This window comes from Schistocerca cancellata, chromosome 4, assembly GCF_023864275.1.
Source record: "Schistocerca cancellata isolate TAMUIC-IGC-003103 chromosome 4, iqSchCanc2.1, whole genome shotgun sequence".
Lineage (NCBI taxonomy): Eukaryota > Metazoa > Arthropoda > Insecta > Orthoptera > Acrididae > Schistocerca > Schistocerca cancellata.
Window position 1 is genome coordinate 221,887,774 of NC_064629.1, and position 21,756 is coordinate 221,909,529.

At 45.0% G+C, this 21,756-nt stretch overlaps 1 pseudogene; it reads left to right on the forward strand.

The window, feature by feature from the left end:
- Nucleotides 1-3,530: 3,530 nt before the first annotated feature.
- On the forward strand, nucleotides 3,531-3,648 carry LOC126185865 (5S ribosomal RNA; annotated as a pseudogene).
- Nucleotides 3,649-21,756: the final 18,108 nt, after the last annotated feature.

Genomic DNA, 21,756 nt, shown 5'->3' on the forward strand with positions numbered 1-21,756 from the left:
TCCACGGATGGTCATACGTAATACTTCGTGAACGATTCAAGGCATTGGAGCAGTATTATAGACAAATAATAAGAAACAAAATGGAAAATATTTTGTAGCATTTCAAATTTAGCGCATTACCTGACTAGATTTGCTGTAAACACAAACTGCACTACTCATTGCGGGAACTACTGAATGCCATTAAAGGTAAGAACGCAATTGCTGTTAAAGAATATCTTTGCATTAACTTCTTGAAACGCAAAAGCATAGAGACGGTTATTTATATTTCTAAATACTCAAATGGCTCTGAGCACTATGGGACTCAACTGCTGAGGTCATTAGTCCCCTAGAACTTAGAACTAGTTAAACCTAACTAACCTAAGGACATCACAAACATCCATGCCCGAGGCAGGATTCGAACCTGCGACCGTAGCGGTCTTGCGGTTCCAGACTGCAGCGCCTTTAACCGCACGGCCACTTCGGCCGGCTTTAAATACTCAGTATATTGCTTACTAGACTACATTAAGCTATCTTGAACATCAGCTGTTCATACATAGTAATTAATGTAGATTAATGATATTTCTGGAAACATATTTAAGTGATTAAACTTGCAATATCACGGGTTAATGCAAGCGCGAGTTACATCACTGCAAATGTGAAATGCTGTTACATTAATGACCGGTGTAACACCCAGAATGTTGAATGCAAACAAGCATGCATTGTGTTTAGAGGTACCGGACGCAGTTTGTGGGATGGGGTTCCGTGCCTGTTGCACTTGGTCGTCCGCAGCTCGTGGTCGTGCGGTAGCGTTCTCGCTTCCCACGCCCGGGTTCCTGGGTTCGATTCCCGGCGGGGTCAGGGATTTTCTCTGCCTCGTGATGACTGGGTGTTGTGTGATGTCCTTAGGTTAGTTAGATTTACGTAGTTCTAAGTTCTAGGGGACTGATGACCATAGATGTTAAGTCCCATAGTGCTCAGAGCCATTTGAACCATTTTTTGCACTTGGTCGATACATACGGGGACGGTTAATGCTGTTCGTGGACGACGCTGGAGTTGTTGCCGATGATGTCCCGTATGTGTACGTTTGGAGACAAATTTGGTGATCGAGTAGGCCAAGGCAATATGTCAGCACTCTGTAGAGCACTTTGTGGTACAACAATGGTATGTGGCTGAGCGTTATCCTGTTGGTAAACACACCCTGGAATGCTGTTCACGAATGGGAGCACAACAGGTCGGGATAACCACGAGAGTGCTCCTGCTGTCATATGAAATCGCAATGTAGACCATAAATCCAGATGTAGGTCGAGTGTGTCTGGCACGAAGACACTGGCCTCTTCCTGACCAACACACGGCATCAGTGGCACCGAGGCTGAACCAGCTTTCATCAGAAAACACAACAGGCCTCCATCCGGCCTCCAATGAACTCTCTCTTGACACCAGTGTAGTAACAAATGGCGGTGGTTTGGGGTCAGTGAAATGCACGCTACAGGGCGCCGATTTGTTTCAATTTGTTGTCTCTCTTTGATGCCAACTGCTGCGCAAATTGCTGCTGTAGATACAGTACGATGCGCCAGAACGAGACGCCGAACACGATGGTCTTATATCTCGCTAGTGTCACGTGGCCGTCCGGAGTCCGGTTTATTTATAAAACTCATGCGACCGTACATTCTCGTGACAACCGCTGCCAGCAATCAGGTATAGTGGTTACATTCCTGCCAAGTCTTTCTGCAATGTCGAAGGAGGGACATCCAGCTTCTCGTAGACCTATTACATGAACTCGTTAAAATTTAGTGAGGTGCTCATAATGGCGTCTTTGTCACCTTAAAGACAGTCTTGACTAAAATCAGCTCACCACGTCCAGTTTGAAAGGTTACTAACGCTCAACATCGCTACAGCGTGCATTTAAAGCAAACCTGATTTTCATCCTCATTGTGGCGCTATTAGCACCACTTTTATGCGACTGGCGCGAAATTTGAACAGACATGATGACCAGATTAAGATGTAGAAACACGTCTACTGTTTACATCACAGAACTCCTTCTTGATGTTGTGATTTTTTCCCGCCCGTGTATAATCGTTGTTGACACCGGCGACACTCCCTACCATCGAGTCCAAGACATACTGAAAGTGTATTGGAGCCATCGTAAATTATGGTCAGTTTATGCCCACATCCAAGGCGTTCACACCTCTGTGGAGTCCAAGACGTGTTCAGTAGTAAGACAGAAAAGAAAGACGAGTTTAAAGTCCCGTCGATTACTAAGTCATTAGACACAGAGTACAAGCTCGGATTGGGGAAAAATAGTGTACAAAATTGGCCTTGCCCTTTACAAAGGTACAAACCCGGCGTTTGCTGTAAGCAATCTAGGGAATCACAACAAAATCTAAATGTGAATAGGCTGTCGTTCCACCATCAGGCTGAAGCGTGTTCTGTTGGCAAGTTGGATGTGCTTTCTTGCGTGCTCGGACCATCAAATCAGATTGTATCAACGTTTAGGGCAACTCATCAGTTTGTACAAATTCTCCGTTCTTCGAGCATGAAGTGGTGGTGTTCGAGTGCCCCTACTAATCTTTGTGCCAAGTGGTGTGCTCTGAGTAGAGACACATAGCTGGATGGTGGCTTCTGTACCCCAAAGTGAGGAGGTGATTTTGATGGTATGAAAGAAAACATGAACAACTTTCAGCGAAGATGTTTTCCCAAACTCCACAGAATAAACAGAAGCCATGAAAAATAAACACCTACATGTTTTACGTCCTCATGGCTACGTTTTCAAAACTAATTCTGTTTATTAGCCGAGTCAAGCATTTCAAACAAGTAACAATTTGCAGATTATCTGAAAAACATCAGAAAAAGTGGATCCATGAAAGCCATTTTCATTCCAATTCGTCTCTCCAACTTTTGCCTGCAGTGGATTAAGTGGTAGCCGTACGACTTAAAATACCAAGTTTCCTTCTCAGAACATGAGTGCTACAAGAAAATGAAATGCTATGGCATTGCTGGCCGTGACGTCCCAACCGTGGAAGTTCGGGCGCCGAGTACGAGTCTTCTTGCAGTCAATGTCACATTGGGCGACTCGAGAGCCGGTGATGAGGATGAAAGGATCATAAGGACAAACACAACTAGAGACTGGAGAAAATTTTCAACCCAGCTGGGAATCGGACCCGGGCCCGCTGCATTTTTGTTTCTTTGTTTTGTTCGGTGTTGTTCGTTGCATTTGGTCTGGTCGGACTTAAACCTAACTAACCTAAGGACATCACACACATCCATGCCCGACGCAGGATTCAAACCTGCGACCGTAGCAGCATCGCGGTCCCGGACTGAAGCGCCTAGAACCGCTCGGCCACGACGGCCGGCTGTTCATGTAGTGTTAATAGGATTAGATAGGTCAGTCAAATGACACAATGATGTAGAAGATGTCATAATATACTGGAAACTCAAAATAAACAAAACATGATAATGAAACTGCTCAATTACAGGATGAAAAATAATAACATTGAATGGACACAATATGAATTTAATTCGTTTCAAAATTATTAACGAGGGACGAGGACAGGGGCAACGGCCTTGCCGCAGTGGATACACCGGTTCCCGTCAGATCACAGAAGTTAAGCGCTGTCGGGCGTAGTCGGCACCTGGATGGGTGACCATCCGGGCCGCCACGCACTGTTGCCTTTTTTCGAGGTGCACTCAGCCTTGTGATACCAATTGAGGAGCTACTTGACCGAATAGCAGCGGCTCCGGTCAAAGAAAATCATCATAACGACCGGGAGAGCGGTGTGCTGACCTCACGCCCCTCCTATCCGCATCCTCAACTGAGGATGACACAGAGGTCGGATGGTCCCGATGGGCCACTCGTGGCCTGAAGACGGAATGCTTTTTTTTACGAGGACAAGGAGACTGTTTGTAACCATCCAGACATTAGCTAGGAATGATTTGAGGTAACCATAGAAAACAAAACTGAGGACCGTTGTATTAGGACAAACGAGTCTAAATCCATATGATTTAAATTATAATACACTGCATCAATAACGTTTTTGATGAATGAAATAAAGCTTGTATCCGGTTTCTTCGAGCACCTGTCATTGTTACCAGGGCATTATAGAGCATCACAATAATTCTATAGACCTCGCATATGAGCAATATTGTATAGTACTAAATCAGTTTTATTAAAATGCATCCCCATAGCACAGTTATGAAAAATTAAAGTGTTGTTGTAGGGTAAAGGAGTTTCCTAGAGGAAACAGTTTTGGGAGGTGCCTCGTTTTGTGCTAAAGGACGTCCTCAAAATACGAAAATTCTCAGTTACGGTGCCTTTCATTGACTGTCTACTCCGGTACGTTTTATATACACTGAGGTGACAAAAGCCATCAGATACCTCCGAATATCTTGTCGGATCTCCTTCTGCCCAGTGTAGTGCAGCAGCTGAACGTAGCGTGGACTCAACGAGTCATTCAAAGTCGACTGCAGAAATATTGACCCATGCTGCCTCTATTGCTGTCCATTATAATGAAGGTGTTGCTGGTGCGGGATTTTGTGCGCAAACTGACCTCTCGATTATGTCCCATTAATGTTCGATGGGATTCATATAAGGCGATCTGGGTGTGCAAATCATTCGTTAGAATTGTCCAGAATGTTCTGCAAACCTATCGCCAACAACGCATCGTTGTTTGGGAACATGAAGTCCAAGAATGGCTGAAAATGGTCTCCAAGCAGCCAAACCATTTCAAACCAGAGGGACCAGTCCATTCCACGTAAACACAGCCCACACCATTATGGGGCCACCATCAGCTTTCACAATGGCTTCGTGGAGTCTGTGCCACACTCGAACCCATACCATCAGCTCTTACCAACTGAAATCGGGACTCACCTGTCCAGTCACGGTTTTCCAGTGTATAGGGTCCAACCGATGTGGCCAAGAACCCAGGAGAGGCGCTGCAGGCACTTGCGTCGGTCGTTTGCTGCCATAGCCCATTAACGCCAAATTTGGCCTCACTGACCTAACGGATACGTTCGTCGTACGTCCTACATTAATTTCTGTGGTTATTTCACGCAGTGTTTGTTACTTTCTGTTAGCACTAAAAACTACGCAAACATAGCTGCTTTCGGTCGTTAAGGGAAGACCGCTCGGCCACTGCGTTTTCCGTAGTGGGAGGTATTGTCTGAAAATTTGTATTCTCGGGACATTCTTACGTTGTGGATCTCGCAATACTGAATTCTCGAACGATATCAGAAATGGAATATCTCATGCGTCTAGCTCCAACTACCATTCTGCGTTCAAAGTCTTTTTAATACCCATTGTGCGGCCATAATAAAGTTGGAAACCTTTTCGCATGTATCACCTGAATACAAGTAACAGCTCCGTCAATGCACTGCCCTTGTACTACGTATGTACTCGATTCTACTGCCGTCTGTATACATGTATACCGCTATCCCATGTCTTTTCTCACCTCACTGTAAGATGACATTGTGAACCACATATCTCGTAAGGTAATGTATGTACTGTGATGACACTGAAATAATCCCAAATTAATCAAAGAGAGGCCTCGACGGATTCCTTTGAAGAAATCGTCCCCACATTTGGTTATGAACACGTAGAGAAATCTTAATAATTCTCAGATATAATGACCATAAGCAGTCTACAGCCTCTCTCGCTATCGCGGCTCTCCCGTGGACACTCTTAGCTCTTCCGTTCATCTTTCTGTACTAACACCCGTTTCACGTCATATTACTGTGGAAAGTTAGCTCCGAAACTTGGCCTTGATCATTGATTCCCGAAGTTTTCTATCGCTGATGCCGAAACAAAATCTTAATACCTTTTTCCCTTATGTAAAGTGCAAACTATTGCTAACAGAACTGCCAAATTCAAGTTTTCCCCATCTGTGGAGAAGGAAGGGTCCGATGTAGCATACGTCGGATACACACCGCGACCCACTATCGACGGCACTGAATTTTCGCCGTGTTATTAATACACGCAGAGGTCTTTTTACCAATCGTTAAGGCTGTAGTTTACAGTGAAGGGCAATCTTAGCATAATATAAGCCCCTTTACCCATTCCCCTGATGATATGCTTTCCAGATGTGTACGAAACGTTTGGTTTTCCAACATACTCCATAAATGTATACAACTGCGGATATTTTAGTAAGATTCTCGCTTCTGGTTATTTGTGTTACTTATCCGCATCATAGGTGAGGTGTCACTCACGACGTCAATGAGAAACATTTATGATTCTTTCTGGCTTTGCTTGTTGTAGCTCGTCTACAGTACGGTGTTCTATATCCAATCGAGCCAGCACGTCAGCCGGAGTACACGCACGCGATACGGTCCGGGCTGGCCATGAACGCGCCCGCTTCAATTACTGGCGATTAACGGCGCGGGCACTTGGGTTCAGGGCGTGCCTGCTGGAGGCCCGTCTCGGCGAGAACGTCCACAAATATCTGACCTGCTCCCGGCCTCGCCTTTGCCCTTCTTGTGCGTCCTCTCCTTCTAGATGCAGGTAATACCATTATAATCTGGATAAGCATCTGGTCCCTATTCACCTCTCAGACGAAGCAATAATCGTCACAGTATCAGTGATACATGTATGAGCAGAAGCAAATATTCATGCCACCGGAGAACAGAAACCTCGTCTTAAGTGGTAACACAGACAATAGTTTTACTAGTTTCAAGTGTAGTTTTTTTTTAATTCTTCTCGCGAAATAAGTGTTTCGTATTTGTATCTCAAGAACGCCTCTGGACTTTACGCAAATGATTACATACATGTCCGCTGCCAAAATACATTCAGCCATGAAGACGAGGTACGAAACAAAGCCTCAGGAAAAGATAACAATCTCGGACACCTATAAAATGATAGAAATGAACCGAAGAGGAACAATTACATTTGTCCTTGTTTTAAATGCGTATATCATAAAAAGTTAGAATATCGATGGATAGCGTCTTGATCTTTTGTATGTGATTTGTACGCGTTACTGGTTCGTCGAGGTCTTTGTGCCTCGTATGGAGGTAAAAGAAAGACCACTTGCCTATCCAGATTATACAGGGTGTTCCAGTAAAAGCGTTTAAAGCTGGAACTGTAAGTGTGAGCTGCTACACTGGACATAATGATACACTGAACATGTCGTCTGCGACGTCAGCGTGAGGAGTTACGGACATATACCTGTTTGACAGGAATACGATGTCCTGGGCGATTGCGTATTGCACGCTATGACAGGCACCGTTGCAACACAGGATGATACAATTAACGGCGCAGAATTAGCACAGAGGATCTATCCAATCGTAACGGTTACTTAAACTGCCGACAGCAAATTTCGATGCAGATATTGCTACAGTCTATGAGATTCTGCTGCCATGTTCGAATGTTGAAATGCGTGTTGCGTATTAGGTTTCCAAGCAGCAAGAATTCTGGCAAAGAGGTCCATGCCTGGGTTCAAAAGGGTCTCATACGCAAGCGATTTCATAGAGCAGCGTAGTAATTAATTCAGTGGGTTTAAATCGAGGGTGTTTCAGGTAGCAATCCAGTGGATCACGAAACGTAGTAATAATGAATGTAATACTGGAAACTATCCACTAGGCTGTGGCTAAGACATTTATCAGCAGTACTCTTCTTCGACTAGTGTTAGCTACGCAAGGTTTGCCGGATAGCTTTTGTGAAGTTTGGAAGGTAGGAGAGAGGTGCCAGTGGCAGTAAAGCTGTGATATCAGGTTGTGAGCTCTATCAGCATAGCTCGGTAGGGCATTTACTCTCGAAGGGTAAAGGTTGCGGTCTCGAGTCTCGGCCCGGCACACTGTTTTAATCTGCCAGGATGATTGTGGACCGCTACGATAAAGATTGTAGGTGCGTGGTCAATCTTTGACTTAAATGCAATGGCACGTACTCCAACCGCACACTCAAAAGATGTTGCACGATCCGCGCGCTCAGATGGCTATTCAGGCTGCCGTATAAGAGATATGGCTCAATTACACTATTTCGCAAATACCAGTGCAGATATTTATATAAAACTGTACATGTTCAAGTATTTCGACCGCATTGTTAGGTTAGTCTCATCCCAAATGTGAATCTTCCTCTTTTCTGAATGGCATGAGAGATGGAAGTTAATCTAGTGATAAAGAGCATGAAGTGCCGATTGTCCATTATTGCAGAAACCAATGACACACATCATCATCCGCGATGTGAATGAACTACACCCTCGAAGTTCATTACACGAGCAGTTTCATGTACTACTTTGGTGGAGTACACTTCGACAAGATCTGCTCCTGAAAGGCAGATCTAGAGAGCATCATAGCTGATCTTTCCGTGATTATAACGAACCGTTCACCCATAACTGCCGATCCACAGTTTTGGAGAACGCCTGCTGGGATTTCATTAGCCGTGCAGGCTCTCTGTAGCAAGGGTGTAGCCAACTTCGTCTCTACCGTCCCACCCTACGAATGAAAGGAATTGCGTGAATTGTTTTCACACATACATATTTCGGCGCTTTAGCGAAGGCTAGACTACCTCCGTGATCGTAGGTGCATCATAAAGGGTTAGGTTGTTTGGGGGAAGAGACCAAACTACGAGGTCTCATCGGATTAGGGAAGGACTGGGAAGCAAGTCGGCCGTGCCCTTTCAAAGGAACCATCCCGGCATTTGCCTGGAGCGATTTAGGGAAATCACGGAAAACCTAAATCAGGATGGCCGGACGCGGGATTGAACCGTCGTCCTCCCGAATGCGAGTCCAGTGTGCTAGCCAGTGCGCCACCTCGCTCGGTCCTGCATCATAAAGGCACGTGTTTACATCCATATTTTCTTTCGCTGGCCTCGCAAATGATATGTCATCCGTACCTTTGCCAGTGTAACAGACTCTGTAGTTTCAGTTTTGCACTCTTTTTCTAAACAGACTGCACTGCAATTCCTGTACCTGTCATATTTAATAAAGCATTCTCGAATTTCTTGCTGCGCCAAGTAAATGGCGGAGACGATGGCGGTGATAGCCGAATGTTTGAGGCTTTACCTGTTTCCGACGCGGGAAGAAAACCGAGAATGTTTGATACGAGAATGTCGTCGCGAAAAAGTTGGTTCTGATGTTGTGTCTGATGTTTTAGGTGGCGTGCAGAGAAGTGACGGCAGGTGGTTGGCCCGCGATCCGGGCGGCAGCAGCGGCAGCCGCGCTTGCGTCATGCACTGAACAATTCGTTCCCAGGCAGCCGGCGTCAGGCAATTGTGTGCGCCGCCCGCCAGGCCGCTCTTCACTCTTATGTAATTCGCCGTCAAGTTGGCAGCAGTACATCTGGAACCGAACGTGTGTTTACCAACGCTCCGCTGGACTCGGGCGAGTGTTTCCCGACCAGAGCGCGTCAGTCCGCCCGCGGTCGGCCGCCGCTGCGCGCGCTTCCGCCAGCGCCTCTGTCGACGCTCCGCGCCGCGTGCTCGCCATTACTACGGCCTTTCCTTCTCAATACACTCCGTTCCGAGGGTCCTACTTTTGACGGTCTGACCAGGTCTGTCGTTCCGCAAACGTGCTAGAGACGACAAGATATTTTAAAACCTTTCTGGATTTCCAGTGAATTTTGGTTGGTAGAGTGTTCTTCCTTCGTGTCTGTTATATGAGTTGACAGTTTTGTCCTGTAGGTGCAGTCTTACGTTACGTCCGAGGCATAATTCGAGAGGAAGAAAGTTACGAAAACGTTGTACAATATCATATAATAGCTTATCTCACTACTACGACGATCGTGTGGGAAAGCACCCCTACATAGTGTCCTTTGGTAGCCTTTTTAGAGAAATTGTACCTGTCCCTGCCTTCAGTAGAAAGGGGGAAATAATCGGAAATAGGTATTTGTGTACTAGGTCGGAGTTGCAGAGTCTCTGTAACTGGACAGTCGAGTAGTAGAGGATCAACGGCAGCCGGTAGTGAGGTATACGTGTGACACATGCAGGATGGGCGCGGACGCTCAGTAGCGTAGCGTAGCGTAGTGTGAGTGTGAAGAGAAGCGAGCAGAATGTGCGGACCGCGAGTGCGCTGAGACCGGCCATGAGCCGGCTGCAGGTGCCCGAGCTGCGCCTGCCGACGCAGGCGTGCTCTGCCAGCGACGCGGAGTCGCAGCCAGCGACGCCGTCCCCCACGTCGCCGGACGCGTCGGCCAGCGCGTCGCCGTGCACGTCGCCGTCGCAGCAGCAGCACAGCACACCCGCGCCGCCGCTCACGCTGGCGCTGCCGCAGCACAACGCGTCGTCGCTGCTGGCGCCACCGCAATCTGCTGCGGGCGCCCCGCGTCGCAGGCACTCCTGGATCTGCAGGTTAGGCGCGCTTCCGCCGCTGCGCTCTCCACCGTCCTTTTCTTTTAAAATAATCTTCGCGATTTTTCTGCTCTAAATTAAGATCCGAACCTCCGACAACATCCTCCAGTGACGTTCAGGAAAGCAAATCAGTGATAGCCGCTTCCTTACATATATGTACATATAAATTATGTTGTGGACTTTCTTGTAACCAGACATCAAACTGGCGTCAGTGTATTATTTTCACACTCATGTATGTGGGCAAGGTGAAAATGTTAAACGCTTACGAGGAATCGTCCATACTCTTAAGCTCGAAATATACCGGGTGATCAAAAAGTCAGTTGTTGTTGTTGTTGTTGTTGTTGTTGTCTTCAGTCCTGAGACTGGTTTGATGCAGCTCTCCATGCTACTCTATCCTGCGCAAGCTTCTTCATCTCCCAGTACCTACTGCAACCTACATCCTTCTGAATCTGTTTAGTCTATTCATCTCTTGGTCTCCCTCTAAGATTTTTACCCCCCACGCTGCCCTCCAATACTAAATTGGTGATCCCTTGATGCCTCAGAACATGTCCTACCAACCGATCCCTTCTTCTAGTCAAGTTGTGCTACAAACTTCTCTTCTCCCCAATCCTATTCAATACCTCCTCATTAGTTATGTGATCTACTCATCTTATCTTCAGCATTCTTCTGTAGCACCATATTTCGAAAGCTTCTATTCTCTTCTTGCCCAAACTATTTATCGTCCATGTTTCACTTCCATACATGGCTACACTCCATACAAATACTTTCAGAAACGACTTCCTGACACTTAAATCTATACTTGATGTTAACACATTTCTCTTCTTCAGAAACGATTTCCTTGCCATTGCCAGTCTACATTTTATATCCTCTCCACTTTGACCATCATCAGTTATTTTACTCCCCAAATAGCAAAATTCCTTTACTACTTTAAGTGTCTCATTTCCTAATCTAATACCCTCAACATCACCCGACATAATTCGACTACATTCCATTATCCTCGTTTTGCTTCTGTTGATGTTCATCTTATATCCTCCCTTCAAGACACTATCCATTCCGTTCCACTACTCTTCCAAGTCCCTTGCTGTCTCTGACAGAATTACAATGCCATCGGCGAACCTCAAAGTTTTTATTTCTTCTCCATGGATGTAAAAAAAAATAGTCAGTAAAAAGAAGTCAGTATAATTTTGAAAACTGAATAAATCACTGAATAATTTAGATAGAGGGGTACAAATTGACACACATGCTTGGAATGACATGGGGTTTTATTAGAACAAAAAAATAATACAAACGTTCAAAAAGTGTCCGACAGATGGCGCTTCATCTGCTCAGAATAGCAATAATTTGCATAACAAAGTAAGACAAAGCAAAGATGATGTTCTTGCAGGAAATGCTCAATATGTCCACCATCATTCCTTAACAATAGCTGTAGTCGAGGAATAATGTTGTGAACAGCACTGTAAAGCATGTCCGGAGTTATGGTGAGGCACTGGCGTCGGATGTTGTCTTTCAGCATCCCTAGAGATGTTGGTCGATCACGATACACTTGCGACTTCAGGTAACCCCAAAGCCAATAATCGCACGGACTGAGGTCTGGGGACCTAGGAGGCCAAGCATGACGAAAGTGGCGGCCGAGCACACGATCATCACCAAACGACGCGCGCAAGAGATCTTTCACGCGTCTAGCAATATGGGCTGTTTTTTTTTGTTCTAATAAAACCCCATGTCATTCCAAGCATGTGTGTCAATTTTTACCTGTCTATCTACATTATTCCGTGGTTTATTAAGTTTTCAAATTTATACTAAGTTTTTGATCACCCGGTGTGTTGGTAACACCTGTCGCTTGCCGTAATGGGAAGTTACGACAGCTGAACGTCCCATTTATTAACCAGTTACGCAACGACGCTTTTCTTTAGAAATACTAGGTAGTTAACGTTACAACAGCCTCAACATGATAGGTGCTACACGGCGATAAAATTGAATTTCCAGAGAAAAACATTCAGTTTGCGTGCGTAAATATAAAAAAACACAAATAAATAATAATTTAGCACTGTATTTTCGTTTTCTTCTTTCACCACATAATGATAGACTGATACAGGGCGTCCATATTAAATTTCCAGTTTCAAAACGCTGTATAAATAGAACCACTGCTGAGAATAACGTAAAATTTGAACGGCATGTTATTGACGCAGACAGAAACGTCGTGGGAAAAAAATTTGCAAAATTTTACCAATAGATGCCACTGTAAGCGTCTTAACGTAAGTAGGATCGGCTACAAATGACAGATGAATCGCAATACGACAGCCATTGTTTGAGTTGCATATTACACCATCCGTATTGTTCAATGTGCATGCCTGCACAAGTTCGGCACTCAACAGTTGTGGCACCGTTAGCACGGTAAGCCCAGCCACCACGGCAAGGTGGTACCACATCGGATGAGCAAAATCATTTTTTTTTATTTTCTCAGGCAAAATAACATCGGTCTTTAGTTGTCCTTGGACCAAAAGCCGCATAAAAAGCAAAATTACATCGGTTTATTTCTGTCGTGAGACTGGCGCAAGACATGTTCAATACGCTGTCCACTCTTTCCTGTCATAAGCTGAAATCGAGAAACAGCATGTTTTCCGCGACAGATCGGAGTATCTCGGCGGTCACATTCAGACTGTGCTGCCCTATGGGTGCCTTTGGTTCAGCTACGTTCGCAAATTCAGCACTGAACTCAACATATTTCAGACAACCCGGTTGCCAGAAATCACGCGGATTAAAATCAGGTGATGTGTAAGTCCAGGATGTAGGGGAATTACGACTGATATTTCTAACATTTCCGAGGTGTCTCTATAGCAGCCACTCCACTGACTTTGCAGTGAGCGGAGGAGTGACTTCTTACACAAAAATAATCCTACCCACGCATTCACGTTGTTTAATGGTTGGAATGACGTAGGTGTGCAAAAGACTCTCATAGCGTTTACCAGTAACGGTACAGGTAAAAGGACGCTCAGGTCTCATCCCATCGGAAAACATAGGATTCCGCCAACCCCGTCCCAAACTCACCTTTCCAGAATGAAGTGGTACCGGTTGATGTGCGTGCGGATTTTCCGTTTCCCATTTTCTGCGCTTCTGCGTATTGACATGTTTTTAGAGATGGATGTGGTCCTCGTCTGTCCACAGAACGTTCTATGGCCATTCATTGTCTACTTCCTTGCAAGAAATTCCAGAGGGAACGTTTGTCTTCTTGGCAGTTCATCGGGAAGCCACTCCTGAACATGGTTGATTTTGTATGGATAGCTGTGCAGAATGTTTGGTAAGATTTAATGTACGTACATTGCTTGCAGCCATGTCCAACGTTCAGGCAATTTTGTTTACACACCCCTACTCGATCCCTCCTGCAGTGCTGTGGCCACATCTTCGACAGACGTCGGATCAACTGCCTTCCTCCCACTGCTACATTATACTTCAAAAGAACCTGCCTTTTCCAAATTTGTAATAATTTTCTCCAGACCCTTATGAAACATCGGAGCAATGTCTTTTATCATACGTTTGGGTGACCGGAACTCTTGCAGGGCTACTGGTGCACAGGCACCGTTATTGTAAGCGAGGTTTAACAATAGCTCGCGATCCTTCATGGACAGTCATGCTGGGCGCTTCGAACGCAAACAGGGAACAGCCTTGTGCCGACCGTCTGTTGGCGTGCATATTCTGACGCTCACAGCATCATCTGATGATCACACTTTGGCAACTTTTTTTATTCCTTGAAGTTTCCCCTTGGGTCAATAAAATGCTGTTCAAATTTGGCGTCATTCTGAGCAGTGGTTTTTTCTCCTGTGTTCTGAAACTGGAACTTTCAGAGCTCTGTAAGCAAGTGAACAAAATATTATGGAAAATGGATCAATCACCTCCAAAGATAACATAGGCCTCCCGCTATTAATAAATAACACACCCGTACGCAGCAAAAGCTGAAAATAAGGAAACAGCCTGTTGCACAACACAAATAATTCGCATCATTTTGTGATTACAACCAAAATTCGTATATCAGGTGAACTCATGCCTACAAAATAGCGAGAGAATGATATATATCAATTACAGAAGCAACAATAAGACGTAAAAACCGAAGGTGAAGAATAGGTCGTCCACAAAATAATATCAGTTCGTATGTTAGCTGCTTCAAGACTTATTTGGTTAACAACTGTTAATTAGCTGCCACATTATATCGTCCCACTGGCTGCCTGCAACTAGACACTGAGATGCATTGCCAACATCTGTTCCATAACACGAACGAGCAAAGTGTGCGGACACTGAAAGCTTCTCCTCCTGCTAGTGAAAGCCTGCGGTTACTTAATCGAAATACACTTAGTTTACGACTTAGCCCTATTTCAGAAGGATGCACATTTCATTGAGCAGCTTACATCCTTAAAGTGTAACAGGGGATGTACTTCACTTTTTCTGGTGCATGACCATCAGCTTCCATTTACTGGTTTGACTGAAGTCTCGTTCCTGGCTCTAAGTAGTGTACTTAAAACCTATTCAGGTACATTGATAAGTCGTGTCTATGCTGGAAGGAGAAATTTCGAGGTTTCTGACGTGTAACGACAATCTAAAATTCAAAGGTCTGATACTGAATGAAGATCTTTCATTAGTCAAACACTTATTTATTTTCGATTTTGATTGGTGCTAGGTGTTTTGAGCGAACGTCCTAAGCAGTAGGTGGTTGTACGTGAAATTAGGTTACACAGTTGCTATTTCTGTAGCCATTTGCCAGTTCACATCTACGGGATTACTTTGCTATTCACAATAAAGTGCCTGACAGAGGGTTCAATGAAACACCTTCAAGCTGTCTCTCTACCGTTCCACTCTTGAACGGCGCGCCAGGAAAACGAGCACGGGCTTCCGATTGTGTCGGAGGTGCTGCAAACGATGTCCTACACCATTTTCCATACTCCTGAAGAAAACAAACAGAAGGAATATGCATGTGCATGGTCTACCTGTCTTTAAACACAGAAAGTGGCGCCCTTGTGGCACGTTGATGGATGAGACTTTCACACATGATGTCTGGGAGTCTCCAGACACGTCCTTCGTCTGGAATCTTATTGGCTGGAGTAGAAATGTCTTCAGTGATGAGTCCCGCTTCGAACTGACCCCGATGACTAGCGAAGACGTTTCTAGAGACGCTCTGCAGGGGTGTGGGATAACAAGCTGACTGTCACCCTGCCTCGTGATGACTGGGTGTTGTGTGATGTCCTTAGGTTAGTTAGGTTTCAGTAGTTCTAAGTTCTAGGGGACTGATGACCATAGACGTTAAGTCCCATAGTGTTCAAAGCTATTTGAACCATTTTTGACTGTCACCCGCCATACGACCCGACAACCAGGGGTGATGGCCTGGGGTGCCCTTTCTTTTCGTAGCAGGACCCCTTTGGCTGTCATCCGCGACGCCCTTATATCACAACGGGACGTTGACGATATTCTGCGCCCCGATTTGTTTTTCTTCATGGCAAACCATCCTGGGCTTACATTTCTGCAAGATAATGCCCGCCGTACTGATTGTAGTCATGCTTGCCAAATCCTGCTGTGGCCAGAACGGTCGCCGGATTGCTCCCCAATTGAGAACGTTTGAACCTTTGAAGCATTTTGGGCAGGACCCTCTAACCAGCTCGGGATTTCGACGATCTAACGCTAAAATTGGGCAGAATTTGCCATGATATCCCTCAGGAGGACATCCACCATCTCTGTCAATCAATGCTAACCCGAATAACTGATTGCATAAGGGCCAGATGTGGGCCAACATGTTGTTTTGCTAAGTTTCTGAAACTCTTTCTGTAGAATAAATCAGCGAATTTTTCAGAAATTTTTAGTAAAGTAATAAGTCACTAGTTGTGTTTTACTGTAGATTTTCTGTTACAAACCACATTCAACAATGCGAATTCAAACGTCAATCCGTTTTGCATTTACTATAGAGAGATGCTGTTTGATAATAGAGTTAATAGGATCTCATGGCTACAGTCTTCAGTAATGCGGACTCAGTCATTTAAAACACGGGCACCTAATCTCCACATTATTTTCACTTTTTGCCTGTGAATATCGGTCTTCAACTAACCGCGTAATTGCGGGAGAAAGACCGGATGATCATTCCGACGTAGGAAACGCAATAAATTTGAAATAACTGCGTATCTAAAATCATTATGTGTAGGCCACATGTTTATATGGTGTTTTACCTTTACTCAAACCCACGTTTTACTCTCCTATACTATTTTCCATCATGAGATATTCTGCAGTTTAACAGTTTCGAATAATTTTATCGATATCCAAATGACGATCTCATTCATACTTCTCTGACCGTATCAATCGCCATCCGTGTTTATCCAGGTCACAAAGCCTGTTTTGTAGCTGCTGTTTTGACAAAGGCTAACGTGTTCTCGGTTCTGTGTGGGATAATCCTCCCCTCGTCGATTTTTCCACTCTGGGTGTCCCTGATTTACCTCTACCGTTACCTCCGATTCTGCTCCAGCTGGCAGATGTTACAACACATCCCATGTAAAATAAATTGATCATAGAGGGCAAGCTACTGTAGAACGATAAACTAAGCTCCTCGTATACTATCTGGAATAATAGGCATTGCTTCATTAAAAGCTATGTGACCTTGGCTCGGACATTATTGACAATAGCATAATTATATACGGATTGAACAGCCACTATTAGTTTATACATGCAGTCCAAGATGGATGTAACGCAGGCCTACGACAGGAATGCTGCGCCTGGCTAGGGCCTCGCTGTTTGACAGGCGCCACTTAAGGTTATTTAAGGAAGTGATATACTTCTGTCCCACTGTTGCTTAACTATCATGTGCTGTATTGGGCTCGTTTGGCTCCCCTGCGATGTGCTCGGGCCGGTATCTGTTACATCAGAGATATCGTTGGCAATTAAAATCGTATTTCCTCCTCAACAAGTAATGTAATTACAGTTTTTGTATTACTAATCTATTTAGTACAACTGTTGAGCATTACGTCCAAGAACTTGTGAAATTTGGCACATCCCACTTAGGGGGCTAACAACTCTTCTTGTGAGCACATGCGTGTTGAGCATGGGCCCCAAAGCCATAACAGAACCATCTTCCATGGCTTCACTCTTTTCTCAGGGTTCATTTACAGGATATATTCATTGTTGACAACCTAGCTTGCTCGTAGAACAGCGAAGATGGCTTTTCCCTATTTTTTTTTTATTTACTTGACACCACTTTTCTAGGTTAACTGATATTTGGTCACAACATCCGGGTTTTTCCTCCGCCTTTAAAATATTTTTCCAGAAGTGCGTGTCGTGCAGGGAAGGTCGCCAAATACCTAGCGTGGTGGTTAGTCCATTTGGGAGATCGGCAGATACACGTACGGCTCCCTGCGCAGCCAGAGACCGTGAGTCCCTTGCAATCTCTTCAAACGGAATTGTATGCTTCAGTGCAAATTGTTAATGCCCCAAGTTGTTTCCCTCGTTGGCCATGCCGTGGGAGGAAAGTAAAACAGAGAGAACTGGAGAAACTCACTCTACTTAGTTCCCGGTTTACACCTCGGCTGATGAAGAATCCTAATGTATTACGTCAATGATCTTTCCAGAAAATGTCGGAAATTTATTTGGAGATATCTCTTCGCTAGTAACATATAAGGTAGTTCTGCCTTAATTAAGAAAAGAAACTAATGTTAGGCAGTGCAGAGCGTTAATTTCTTGCTTAACTTGATGACGTACCTGTTACTGTAACTTCCCGTAAAAGCCTAAAGAAGGTACAGGATTTAATTTTCACCGGGACTTAATACTGCATAAGGATGAGGAATTACGTGAAAACTTGGGAGAAGCGGTGGGTCCACTTTGTACGTCATGTACGTCGACACCCGCAAGATAGCAAGGTGACACCAGAGCATTAACCCTCTATTTTGAAGGGTGTTAATCCCTGAGAAAGTCAAAATTATGGTCTAGTATTGCGGTGTAAATCCACATTTTCCGCCCCTGCTGTGGCGCTTTAAATGGCAACGTTTCAGGCATATGTCTTCCAGTTGTACGAATAAGCCAGTCTGTGGAGGCTGTTCTCCTTGTAAGCAACCGCCATTCTGTGTCAGTTTGGAGACGGTCACCCGGCCGAATCCTCGAAGAGTGCTAACCTAACTAAGGAATGTAATATCCAGGGACATAACGCCTGAAATTGGCATTCATACTGTGAAGCTGGAAAAAGGTCAGTCGCTTATATCCCATCTCAGTGGTGTTGACCTAGGTCGTGGGCAGTACCTCGAGTACTTACACCAGACATTCCCTCAACGTCGACCTCTGATAACCGTGCAAGTACATTAGGATACGGGGGAGACAGGCCCACTCCTCTTGTGATTCCTACAGCAGTAAATTCAGGGATCTCGACTCCATGCACCCAGCCAGAGAAGGAACATCTTCTGGCATCTACCGGTGACAAGGGAACCCTCTCCCCGAAAATCTACAGGCTACTGACCCGACGCTGGCCCAGGACTGCCCGCTCCTCGTAAGTTTCTACTCCCTCAACGGATAAGCCGTCACAGTAGCCTCGACCCTCTAAAGTAATTAAGAAAAAAAAGAAGATATCTCAAGAGAATCCTTCAGTGGTGATCCCAGAGGCGCCAACCCCGCCCCCTCCTTCTGTTGTTCCACCCACAACCAGTGACAGGGAGTGATTATCTGTATTCTGCCAGTTTGTTATGCGTCACGTCATGAAGACGCTCATACACTACTGTAAGACGCATAATTTCGAATCGTCTAGGCTCTCATGTACGGCTCCATCTACATCACTAGTAGGCAGTGCGCTTCCAAGTGCTTGGCAGAGGGTTCGGAGAACCAATTTCACACTACTTATCAACCAATTCTCTATCGAATAGCACGTATGGTCATTTCTACCTATGTAGGTGGGAGTCAACAAAATATTTTCCCATGGAATGTTTCTGACTGAGACTTTGTGAGAAATTCTTGTAGCAATGAAAAACGCCTCTGTTTTAATGGTAGGTGCACCAGCTGACGTGTGAAATTCGTGACGCTCTCCAGTCCTATCTGGTAAGATTTCTATACGACACAGCAATATTTCAGCAGAAGACGGACAAGCGTAGAGTAGGTAGTCTCTTTTACTGAATTGTTGCATCTTCGAAGTGTTCTGCAAATAAAACGCTGTCCTTGATTCGCCTTCTCCACAAAATGTTTTATGTTCCAATTTAGGTAGTTCGTAATTGTAATCCCTAGGTATTTAACTGGCTCGAATACCTTTCAATTTGTATTATTTATCGCGTAATCGAAATTTGACGGATTATTTGAAGTAATTATATAGAATACCTCATACATTTTATTTTTCGGGGTCAATTGCCAATTTCCGTGCCATATAAATACCTGATTTAAATCCCTTTGCAATTCGTTTTGAAGTTCTGATCAGTTTATTATACGGTAAAAGACAGCATCATCAGCAAACTGTTTAACAGTTCTGTTCAAATTGTCTCCCAAATCGTTTACCAAAATTAGAAACAGCTGAGGAGATATAACACATCCGTGCGGAATGCCAGATATCGCGTCTGTTTCACTCGATAGCTTCACGCGAATTAGTACGAACTGTGTCATTTCTTACAGGAAATCGCGAATGCAGTCGCGCAGCTGAGAAGATACTCCACAGGCACTCAGTTTCGTAAGGGGCCGCTTGTGAGGAATCATTTGGACATCCTCTATCGATAGCACTCACTACATCGTGAGAATAAAGAGATAGTTGTGTTTCACAACAACGGTGTTCTCTGAAGCTGTGTTGGATATTTGTGAATTACCTCGAAGGAAAACGATTTATTCACAATGTGCAAACACAGTATGTGGTCCAACACCCTACTGCAAATCAAAGGTAGTGATACGATATGGGTCTGTATTTCAGCGGATTACTCCTATTTTCTTCCCTGAGTATTGGTGTGACCTGTGCAATTTTCCAGTTTTTAGGTACAGATCTTTAGACGTGCGAGTGGTTGCATATGATTGCTAAATGTGGAGCTTTTGTATCAGCATGCTCTGAAGGGAACATGACTGGTATATAGTCAGGAACGGAGGCCTTGCCTTTAATAAATGGCTTACGTTGCGTCGCTGCTTCTAAGTTGCTAATGTTGACAGATGTTGTTGTTGATTTGAATTGTGGAATACTTACTGCATATTCTTCGGTGAAGAAATTTCGGGCATCTGCGTTTAGTAACAGCGCTTTACTGGGGTAGTCGTCGATAACATTAGCATTTAATGGAGACTGTATCTTAGGAAACTGACAAGTGAATTTTTTTTCTGCATCAAGTATTGCTGTTTTGTTTTGCCGAACGGCCTAATTTTATTACTCATACATTATGTGATCAAAAGTATCCGGACACCTGGCTGAAAGTGACTTCCAAGTTCGTGGCGCCCTCCATCGGTAATAGTGGAATTCAATATGGTGTAGGCCACCCTTAGCCTTGATGACAGCTTCCACTCTCGCAGGCATACGTTCAGTCACGTGCTGGAAGGTTTCTTGGGGAATGGCAGCCCATTTTTCACGGAGTGCTGCACTGAGGAGAGGTATCGATGTCGTTCGGTGAGGCCTGGAACGAAGCCAGCGTTCCAAAACATCCCAAAGGTGCTCTTTAGGATTCAGGTCAGGACTCTGTGCAGGCCAGTCCATTACAGGGATGTTATTGTCGTGTAACCACTCCGTCACAGGCAGTGCATTATGACCAGGTGCTCGATCGTGTTGAAAGATGCAATCGCTGTCCCCCAATTTCTCTTCGACAATGGGAAGCAAGAAGGTGCTTAAAATATCAGTGTAGGCCTGTGCTGTGATAGTGCCACGCAAAACAACGAGGGGCGCAAGCCCCCTCCATGAAACATCATAACACCACCGCCTCCGAATTTTACTGTTGGCACTACTCACGCTGGCAGATGGCGTTCACCGGGCATTCGCCATAGCCGCAACCTGCCATCGGATCGCCATATTGTGTACCGTGATTCGTCACTCCACACAACGTTTTTCCATTGCTGAATCGTCCAATGTTTACGCACCTTACACCAAGCGAGGCGTCGTTTGGCATTTACCGGCGTGATGTGTGACTTATGAGCAGTCGCCCGGCCATGATATCCAAGTTTTCTCACCTCCCGCCTAACTGTCAGAGTACTTGCAGTGCATCCTGATGCAGTTCCAAATTCCTGTGTGATGGTCTGGATAGATGTTTGCCTATTACACATTACGACCCTCTTCAACTGTCGACCGTCTCTGTCAGTCAACAGACCAGGTGGCCTGAACGCTTTTGTGCTGTGCGTGTCCCTTCACGTTTCCACTTCACTATCACATCGGAAGCAATGAACCTAGGGATGTTTAGGAGTGTGGAAATCTCGCGTACAGACGTATAATACAAGTGACACCCAGTCACCTGACCACGTTCGAAGTCCGTGAGTTCCGCGGAGCGCCCCATTCTGCTCTCTCATGATGTCTAATGGCCGCTGAGGTAGCTGATATGGAGTACCTGGCGGTAGATGGCAGC